The sequence below is a fragment of the Triticum dicoccoides genome, chromosome 1B, assembly GCF_002162155.2.
Source record: "Triticum dicoccoides isolate Atlit2015 ecotype Zavitan chromosome 1B, WEW_v2.0, whole genome shotgun sequence".
Lineage (NCBI taxonomy): Eukaryota > Viridiplantae > Streptophyta > Magnoliopsida > Poales > Poaceae > Triticum > Triticum dicoccoides.
The window spans coordinates 8,652,324-8,661,709 of NC_041381.1; the positions used below are offsets into that span (position 1 = coordinate 8,652,324).

Sequence of the window (9,386 nt, forward strand, 5' to 3'; positions counted from 1 at the left end):
TTGGGGGGATTGCTGTTGTTGGGGGAATTGCTGTTGTTGGGGGAATTGTTGGTGGGGGGATTTTTGTGGTTGCTCGGGGATTTGATGATGTTGGGGGATTTTTTGTTGGGGGATTTGTTGTTGGAGGAATTGTTGTTGTTGGGGGAATTGTTGTGGTTTCTGGTGGATTTGATGTTGTTGGGGGATTTGTTGTTGGGGGAATTGTTGTGGTTGGGGGAATTGTTGTTGTTGAGGGAATTGTTCTTGTGGAGTATGCAATTCCTTGCCTCTAGGGCTTAGCTGCCTACTGGCACTAGCGATGTTCATCACCATGGCAAGGAGGACAAATATGATGAAGGTCTTCATGTTTGATTTGTGTTTACTATTGCTCACTTCGCTTTGGTGTTTCAGCTCTAGGTGCTTGATGGTTAGATGATGGAAGAGACCCTCATGGTATAGTCATATTTATAGCTGGCATCGCACATTTGTTTTTGATCTTCACACTCGCTTCTTGAAAAAGTGCTCTTAAGCTTACTGACCTAATAATTTGCTATGTTGTGTTTGATGGCACTACTGTCATGACCGGTTTTCCAATAAAACATTTATTGAGAAACTGACCCTTTTACCAGACCGGTATAGGAAAATCTTCCTTACCAGTAGACAAAATGTTCAGTAGTACTAAATGTTATACAAGGTTGAGCTGAGGCTGCTCAACAATTTTATTACAAGCACGCCGATATTATACATAAGGGCGGATATGGCACACGGTGTATGGTGGCATACTACTGACTCGCAATAAAACTGGTGGTGGATATCTCACAGTGAAGTGGATGACATGACTCCTAATCTTACAGCTCATCGGGCGTCGGAGTGAGGCTCGATGGTTTATTTGGGTACCGGAAGCGTATATGATACAAGCGACCAATTCCAGGATCGCACGGGACTGACTGGGACTCCTCTAGGCGTCGGACTCGCTATCGTACTCTTCATCCATAAGATCGCCTTCGTCGATATCTGGCCAAATCAACAAGCCAGGTGAGTACATTGAATGTACTCGCAAGACAGTTTGGACATAGATATAACAGATGCAAACATGATGCACATGAGCAGATTAGTAATGCACACTTAAATAATAAATTTGCACGGCAGGTTAATTAAAAATGAAGTCAGGCGGTAGTCCTCCCGAAATCTCAATAAAAGTAACTGAAAACCAATCGGGTGTCTGAAGCGACGCCTCGAAAGGTAAAAATAAATTAACATGCCGCAGTCGGGCGTCTGAGCGACACAACATAAAGGGCTTATATTGAAATTTAAATGACAGTGCGTGCCACAGTCAGACGTCTACGCGACATCTCGGAAATGGCTTTTATTGAAAGTAAATAACAGTGCGTGCCACAGTCGGACGTCTATGCAACATCTCGGAAAGGGCTTATGATGAAAGTAAATAACATGGATGCCACAGTCGGATGTCTGAGCGACATCACATAAAGGGCTTATAACAAAAATAAACAACAAGAATGCCACAGTCGGACGTCTACGCGACGTCACATAAAGGGCTTATAACAAAGATAACCAACAAGGATGCCAGTGTCGGACGTCTACGCGATGTCACATAAAGGTCTATATTTCATCATCCAAACTCAAGTCGTTCATGAAATTATGTCACTTCAAGAAAATACTCAGTAATAATAAACAGGTTAGTCCATCCACAGGAATAACATTCAACCGGGCTTACCACTCATGTCTGTTCACCGGAGATTGTCACTGAAACTGACACTGAGACTGACATAGATAAGTTGATTATAGTCCTTGACCATAGATACGGTTACTTGAATGATTTTGACTCTGCAGAGTTTGTACTATTTAACCACAGCCAACGGATTCCAGTAGTCACAACAGACTAGTTCCATTTACGGTATTTCAGAGGAAACTCATCTAACCAGTACACAGCCATTCCGCATCCCGATGCCAGGAATCACCCTAGGCAACGTTCAAGAAAAACTTTGAGACGGGGAGGCCACAACCTCGAGTAGCATGGGATCAAATTTATATTGCGCGCTCTAAGGGGTGCCCCCCTCTCGGTCCCAACCGGAAACACCCATGCCCCCTGATCGGATGACTGGCTTTAATCCAGGGCCATGGAACCCTCATCACGGCCCCTCTATTTGGTGTGTACGAGGAAAGAGGTTTGCAACCTACTAAACCATATTCTTTGCAGAAAACATGTGGTAGCACACAAAAAAGGGGACGGACGGTAACGTGACTTGATCCACGTTAACACTGGAGTCGAACGGTTTTGCATAAGATTGGCATGCTTCAACAATACCATCTTACCACCTTTCATGTCACCAAATGATTAGGTTATCTCCCATCAAATAACACATCGAGTTTCGAAGCTCACTTGTAGTTACTTTGCATGCAATATAACACTTATCGATGCTTATATAAACATGTCATGAAATAACTACTCAAGCAAACATGCAAAGCACTCATCATATCAAAGGTTCAAACATGCTTGCCTGGTTCGGAGTAGTCGGAGTCTAGCTCGGCGAAGTTCGCGGTTCCGTCACCTCCGTCGGTATCTACGATATAAAGAAATCGCATACTAACGTAAATACCGTGTGTGCACAAAAAGCGTTTCAAATATTTTTCAAATAAATATGATAAAAAATTAGACCGAAAAATAAGGATGACAGAAAAAGAATCAATTCAAAATCACCTTTTATTTAAAAGTTATTAAGGTTTTTGTCCAGGGACTCATCTGTAATGAAACAGAAAGTTTCCACGGGGTAGTTTATAAAAACAGAAAACGTTTCGACTAGAAACACGCCAACCCCAAAGGAAAACGTATTTTGCCCGAAGGCGTTTCCAGAAAACAGTTTGAAAAAAAAGAGAAAAAGCTGACTAGGGGGTCCACCCGTCAGGTTTGAATTTCAAACAGAGTCACCGGCGCCCGAGGGCTGCGGTGGTCGCCGGCGGCGATCCACGGCGAGGTAGGGGGAAAGGAGGGTACCTACGGGTTCACTGGGTCCTTCCGCACCTGTGGGTGGGGGAGTTGGTCACCGGCGGGTGCCACGTCGACGACGAGCTCTACTCCGGCGGACGGTGGTTCGGGTGGTGATGGGTCTCGTCGAGGAGGGCTGCAAATTTCAAATTGGAGCTTGGGTTAGCTGTGCAGGTGCACTAGGAGGCGACTGGCACGGTCTGGGAGGCGGGGGTGGTCTCACCCGAAGGAATCGTGCTGGATCCCGAGGCGGATCAGGGTGGCCGGAGTCGGGGAAGAAGGCCTCCCCGCGGTCTTCCTAGTAGCTAGGCGTGGCTCTGGTGAGGTGTAGGAGTGGTGCTGGGTTGAAGGCGAGCTCGAGGCTCCCTTTTATAGCCGATCCGAGGCGGTGGTAGAGAACGGGATAACTCGGGCGATGATTACGGCGAGGCAGAGGGTGCGCAGGTGGATTAGGTGGCTAGGCGACTGCGGATTGGTCCACTGGTTCCATTCCCGGGCTAAGCTGCGCAAAACTTGGGCGCTACTCCACGCTCTCGACGGAACGGCCTCACGGGGCTCGGCGGCGGTAGAGAGCATGCTCTGCGCTGCTCAGGCCACGGCGACGGTGCCGCAGCGTGCACAGGCAAGCGGACAGCCACGCGGAGGCTTCGGGTGGCTTGGGCAGTGCTGGACAGCGCCGAAAGGTGGTGCTGGTCCCTGCTGGCTGCCACAGGTGGCTCTGCACCGCAGAAGTTGCCGGCGATGAGGTGGCACGTCGCCACTGACACCTGCACCCGTCCAAATGATCGTGCAGCGCTCCGGATAAGGAGAAGGAGCAGTGAGCATCGTGCCAACGCAGGCACTGGCGAGATTGACGCCGAGGCTCTGAAGAAAACGACGCTGTCGTCTGAATCCAACACTAAATCTCCGAACTTTACTGAATATTGCCAGAAACAGTGCACGCCAGGTGTTTGATGAATTGTTTTTGCCATGTGGAAAAGCTTTCTGGAGTTGATCTTTGGTGAGGTGGCCTCTCAATGCATCAAGGGGTGGCCTGATTTATCTCAGAATTTTTGGAGAAGGAAAAGCATGAATTTCACCAAATTTGGCAATTCTGGTTCAAACTTGCAGCAAGCAAAATTTGAAAATTTTGAATTGTGGAAGAGTGGATCTTGATGGATCTAGGTTGAGGGTGCTAAGGACTAGTCAGGGGAGTTTGTTTGGGACCAAAACACAAAAGGGTTCTGGTGGTTCCTTTCTAAATCACCTAGGTCCAAAATAAATGACAGAAATTGTTTTGAGGATAAAATAAATAGAATAAAAATCAAAAATGGGTTGCACCTACTGGGATTGGATGTTTGACATGACAAAAAGTGGAGGGAGGGGTTTTGGAGTAAATTTTTCAACCTAGGTCATGGCAAGAAATTTTTTGAATGAGGAAGGATTAATCCATAAGTCATTAAAAGAAAGTATTTCAAAACCTTTCCCAAAAGAAAATATTTGTGTTGAGCCAACACAATTTTGAAAAACCCTTAAGACTAAAGATCAAGGTTTAGAAGGTCCTTTCAAAAGTTTGTCATAAAAGATTTTGAGAAGGAGAGTCCCTCAAAAAAATAATTCAAATAACCTACTTTAAATCAAATAAAGATTTTAATAAAAATCCACATCAAAATTTTGGGGCGTTACAGCACCTACCCCCTTAGGAAAAATCTCGTCCCTGAGATTTCAGCTGGTCCTCAGATAGGTGTGGGTGTCCTGTCTGAAGAAAATCCTCTCTTTCCCACGTTGCTTCATCCTCGGTGTGATTGCTCCACTGAACTTTAAAAAACTTTATTGTTTTCTGACGGGTCCTCCTTTCAGACTTCTCCAATATTCTTATTGGACGTTCCTTGTATGTGAGGTCTGGTTGCATGTCAATGTCCTCATGAGATACATGCTTCTCTGGGTTGCTTACACATTTCCTCAACTGTGAGATGTGGAACACGTTGTGGACGTCTGACAGTTCTTCGGGTAGGTCTAGCTGGTAGTCTATTGTGCCTCTTCGCGCGACTACGTAGAAGGGTCCGATAAATCTTGGTGCTAGCTTTCCTTTAACTTTGAACCGTTGCAGGCCCCTCATAGGGGATACTCATAGGTACACATATTCACCGGGTTCAAAGCTTACTCCCCGATGTTTTCGATCGTAATAACACTTCTGTCAGCTTTGAGCTGTCTTGAGTCGGTCCCTGATTAGCCTAACTTTCTCCTCAGCCTCCTTGAGCATGTCTAGGCCGAAGATACGACTGTCTCCTGTTTCTGACCAATTTAATGGGGTACGACATCTCCGCCAGTACAAGGCTTCAAAAGGTGCCATTTGTAGGCTGGCTTGGTAACTGTTGTTGTAGGCGAACTCGGCATATGGCAAGCTTTCCTCCCAACTGGTTCCATAGGTGAGAACACATGCTCTCATCATGTCCTCTAGAATTTGGTTCACGCGTTCAGTTTGCCCATCAGTCTGGGGGTGGTATGCTGTACTGAATGCCAGTTGAGTTCCCAGAGCTTGTTGTAATTGATCCCAAAATCTAGAGACGAACTGAGTGCCTTGCTCGGATATTATCGTCTTTGGAATTCCATGCAGACAACTATACGGGAGAGATAAAGCTTGGCAAGCTTCTAAGTGGTGTGGGTTGTGTTTACTGGGATGAAATGTGCTACCTTAGTCAATCTATCTGTGATGACCCATATGGCATCATTTCCGTATCGTGACCGAGGTAGTCCGACAATAAAATCTATTCCAATTTTGTCCCATTTCCACTCAGGTATCTTGTTTGGCTGTAATAGCCCTGTTGGTTTTTGGTGTTCGGCTTTAATGCGCTGACATGAATCACAACATGAAATGAATGTGGCTATATCCCTTTTCATACCATGCCACCAAAATTTTTCCTGAATGTCCTTGTACATATTGGTCCCTCGAGGATGGATTGAATATGGAGCGGTGTGGCCTTCGGCTAAAATTTGCTGTTTGAGGTCTTCTATATTTGGTACGCAAAGTCTGTCTCCGTACCATAATATTCCCTTATCGTCTATGACAAATTCCGAGGCCTTGCCCAAACTCACTTTTCTTTTTATGCCTTCGATGCTGGGGTGTCCATGCTGAGCCTCCTTAATCTATTCTATTAGGGTGGGTTGTATTTCCAACTTCGACACATTGCCTTCAGTGACCATTACCAAGTTGAGTTTAGCGAACTCGTGCTGAAATTCAGGTCTCAAGTTTGGTAGACTGTCGTTGCCCGAGCTGGGGTTCTGACTAAGAGCATCTGCCACTATATTTGCTTTTCCCGGGTGGTAGTGGATGCCAACATCATAATCTTTTACTAATTCCAACCAACGCCGTTGTCACAAATTGAGCTCTGGTTGTGTGAAAATATACTTCAGGCTTTTATGGTCCGTATACATTTCACAACGATCCCAAGCAAAAAGTGCCTCCACTCTTTGAGTGCATGAATGACTGCTGCCAACTATAAGTCACGAGTAGGATAATTTTCTTCATGCTTCCGTAGTTGCCTGGAAGCGTATGCGACTACTTTGCCTTCCTGCATTAATACGCACAAGAGGCCCTTCCGGGATGCATCACAATACACTTCGAAACTTTTGTGTATGTCTGGCACAATCAATACTGGTGTTGTTGTTAATTTCCTTTTGAGTTCTTGGAAGCTTTTCTCGCAAGCTTCAGTCCACACAAATTTCTTATCCTTCTTGAGTAACTCTGTCATTGGTTTTGCTATGGTGGAGAACCCTTCAATAAACCTTCGGTAATATCCTGCCATTCCTAGGAAACTTCGTACATCTATTATGCTGGCTGGTGGTTTCCATCCAAGTACGGCCTTGACTTTTTCTAGGTCTACGGCAACACCTTCTTGGGTCAATACATGGCCTAGGAAACCAACCTGTCTTAACCAAAATTCACATTTGCTAAACTTGGCGTATAATTGATGTTTCCTTAATTCTCCCAGTACAATCCTGAGATGTTCAGCATGCTCTTCTGGTGTCTTGGAGTATACCAGAATATCATCGATGGACACCACAACAAATTTGTACATAAATTTCATAAACACTTTGATCATGAGGTGGACAAAATATGTGGGGGCGTTCGTCAGTCCAAACGGCATTACTGTAAACTCATACAGTCCGTATCTGGAGGTGAATGCTGTCTTGGGGATATCTTCTGTCCGTACTTTTAATTGATTGTACCCCAACCTTAAATCAATTTTTGAGAAAACCTTAGCTTGCGCAAGCTGGTCAAATAAATCATTTATCCGAGGCATCGGATATTTGTTTTTGATGGTAACCATGTTGAGTGGTCGATAGTCGATACATAATCTCAGTGTCCCATCGTTCTTCTTGGCAAATAAAACTGTTGATCCCCAAGGTGAGGAGCTGGCTGGAATAAATCCTTTGTCCAGTAATTCTTTTATTTGCTTCTTTAATTCTACCAGTTCAGAGGGTGCCATTCTATAGTGTTTCTTATAAATGGGGGTGGTTCCAGGTGTTAGTTCAATGATAAACTCTATCTCTCAGTCTGGTGGCATGCCTGGTAGTTCTTCAGGAAATACGTCAGGGAACTCACATACCACTGGGACTTTGCTTAACTCTGAAACGTCCACCTTGTTCAACCTTGGTTGCCGTGACCTCGGTCTTTCTTGAGCTGCAACTTTTATCGTCTTCCTGTGACGATGGGCAAGAATTACAGTCTGATTGGAGAAGTCGATAAACCCCTTGTTGGTGGTTAACCAGTCCATTCCTAGGATAACATCCAGTCCCTTATTTTCCAATACAATGAGGTTTGCCTGAAACTTTAATCCTTCAAACTCAATAACCACACCTTGGAAGTAACTCTGATTGATTTTCTTAATCCCGGGGGACTTGATGATCATGGATTTTTCCAAGGAAAAGCATTGAAAAATCATGTTGCAAAGCAAATTTCTTTGAAATGAATGAGTGAGAAGCTCCAGAATCAAACAAAACCGTGGCAGGTATTGTGTTGACAGGGAACGTACCGAGTACGATATCTGGGGCATTCTGTGCTTCCCCCTTGGTCACATGGTTCAGGTGACCCTTCCTATGTTGTTTATTGGGGTTGAAGTTTTTTCTCTTGGGCGTTGAATTATTGCCACCGTTGTTCGGCTTAGGGGCCGAGTTTCTTGGCTTTGGACACTGTTTGGCATAGTGTCCTTCTTCTCCACAAGCGTAGCAAGTAACACCTGGGCGGTATGTAAAATCCTTGTCCCTTGCATGAAAATTTTTGTTTGGGCGTGGAACATTGCCTATATACATGATCATTTCCATGAATACGCCATATTTATTTGCTTTTCTATAAATTTCCCAACAGCAATTTGTTTACCCACCATATGTTCTGCGATCAACAGAGAAGCATCTAGTAAAAACTATGGCCCCTGGGTATACTTTTATCATATATAAAAACACAAAAATACCTAGCTGCACTTTATTTACTTTTATTTTATTTTGTATTTTACTTTATCCATCTATCACTATCAGAATTAATCATTGCAAATAACCTCTACGAGGATTGAAAAGCCTCTTATTTTCGTTGGGTGTTAGTGTTTGCTTTTGTGTGTGCAGGTGCTGTTAACAAGGTTTTGTGTGGTTCACCTACTAGATTGATAACCTTGATTCTTAACTTAGTGAAATACTTATTCGTACTATACTCCATCATCCTCTCCTCCTCGGGGAATTAACAACACAATCTACAAGTAGCACTCTCCATTGAAATGTTAAATTGTAATTACTCCTTACTCTCGAATTAATAGTACTTCAATCTGAACCAAGTTTTGGACACGTTATAATTATGTTATGTTCATAATACTACACTTCATAAATAAGTAGATGTCGCATAACATTGAGATTGTAGTTAGGGATGGAAATCGAAATATGGCATGAATGTAACAATTGCCAGCAATGTGCTTCAGAAAAGAACTTATTTCTCTTTTATTCCCATGTTTGAACATACAGGTCGGGGTTACACATGATGGTGCACATCACTTTATTTATCATCGTTACATTATGCTCCATTGACTAACAACGATGATTCACCCGTCTAGTATTACATCTCTTCATTTCATCGGCCACTGATACTTATAACGTTGCTCCCATATGGTTGTTGTTGTGGATATTGTTGGTATGGGGAAGGTTCTTGTGATTGTTGGGGTGGGTATGGTATTGGAAATTGTTGTTGGGGAAATTGTTGTGATGGTTGCTGGGGGAATTGTTGTTGGGGGAATTATTGTTGTTCAGGGATTTGTTGTTGCGGTAATTGTTGTTGTTGGGGGAACTGTTCTTGTTGGGGGAATTGTTGTTCGGGGAATTGTTGTTGGGGAAATTGTTGTTGCGGTAATTGTTGTTGGGGGAACTGTTGTTGCGGGAATTG

The 9,386-nt window shown here is 44.0% G+C and overlaps 2 pseudogenes; both read right to left on the reverse strand.

The window, feature by feature from the left end:
* The window catches only part of LOC119299020, a 1,316-nt pseudogene extending 946 nt beyond the window's left edge, over nt 1–370 (reverse strand).
* An 8,600-nt stretch (nt 371–8,970) lies between these two features.
* Nucleotides 8,971–9,386, reverse strand: part of LOC119299011 — a 1,495-nt pseudogene continuing 1,079 nt past the window's right edge.